The 1,254-nt window shown below is 42.9% G+C and overlaps 1 protein-coding gene and 1 long non-coding RNA gene across 2 annotated transcripts in view; both read right to left on the minus strand.

Moving 5' to 3' along the window:
* Positions 1-1,254, minus strand: part of LOC111645002 (serpin A3-5-like) — a 15,608-nt gene that overhangs the window by 8,895 nt on the left and 5,459 nt on the right. The window lies entirely within an intron of this gene.
* LOC147817539 (uncharacterized) lies at positions 835-1,254 on the minus strand. The gene is made up of 2 exons (XR_015436274.1): positions 1,169-1,254; positions 835-1,079 (listed from the first exon to the last, which is right to left on the minus strand). It is a non-coding gene; the product is annotated as an uncharacterized LOC147817539 (long non-coding RNA).

Raw genomic sequence — 1,254 nt, forward strand, 5'->3', positions numbered from 1 at the left:
CCATGTCCTGACGCACCTGCACTGACTCTAACCTCAGTCCACTCCTTGTGAATCTCCCCCAAATTCTTGAATGGCCTTCGCTTCACAATCCTCTCAAGGATGTGGTTATCCCTGTTGCTTGTGCACCTTTTTCTACCACACTTTTTCCTTCCACTCAACTTTCTATGAATATGCTTCAGCACTCTGAACAGCCAGCTTCTTTAGCAATGACCTTTTGTGGCTTACCCTTCTTGTGGAGGGTGTCAATGACTGTCTCCAGAAACACCAGTTATCTACAAAGCTATAGCCCTGCTCTCTTCAAACCTTTTTGAATGAGATTGTTATTTGTTCCACTTAAAAGCCCCAGATAATCCTCTATAGTAACAGTGTAACAGCTTTTAATGTGAAAACAATGGGGCTTGCCACTGGACCAAGCATATGGGGGAACCAAAAGGGAGATACTGGAATAATAATAATTATGTAAGATTCTGAAACAATCAGAAGAGGGGAGAAAGATCCCCCCCCATCAAGTGGAAACTTGCTGGGGTCCACTCTCCCCACATTTGCCACCCAGCATATAGATCTTTAAATAGACAACTTTTGATGCAGAAGCATAACACAGGCCTGTGAAGGCTTGAGGCACACAAGCTAAACCTGCTTAATTTTACTATAATTAATGATTATTACTGTCATTACTATTTTTAAAATCAGGAGGAGCACTACAGTTGCCATTCCTTTACCATTGCTGTTACTTCCACCATTATTAATATCACTATCATTGCATGTTCTTGTAGACATGTAAAAATGTTTGCTAAACAATCAGCCATAAAGGAAGACACCACAGACTAAATATTGTTAAGTGTTTATATTTTATATCTGATGCAACAGCTGTGCTTGAGCCAACACAAAAATCTTTGTCATCATTCGTTTGGGTTGGTAATCTTGCCAATGAAGAGGGTTTCTTCTGTGATGCGGTCAATGATCATGACCATAAATGGACGATTGAACCTCATGACAGGGATGTATTGGAGGGACAGACGTCCGATGCCGATGGCGATGGCTCCGGCCTCATCCACATCCAGGGTAGCTTGGTGCACGACCTGAAGCACAATACAGGCAGGGTGAGATGAAAGGTGGATGAGATACTGGGTAGGAAATATGCGTGCAATGACATGCTCGCTGTCCTTACCTCTGACACTGCCAGTTTTTGCCCCTCTGATATGCCACTCAGGTCTGCACGATCACCAAACATGTCTGTCATTCCCATTTGATTCA

The sequence above is a fragment of the Seriola lalandi genome, unplaced genomic scaffold (genome assembly GCF_002814215.2).
Source record: "Seriola lalandi dorsalis isolate HSWRI2012SDOR001 ecotype SW California unplaced genomic scaffold, Sedor1 jcf7180002054945, whole genome shotgun sequence".
Classification (NCBI taxonomy): Eukaryota; Metazoa; Chordata; class Actinopteri; order Carangiformes; family Carangidae; genus Seriola; species Seriola lalandi.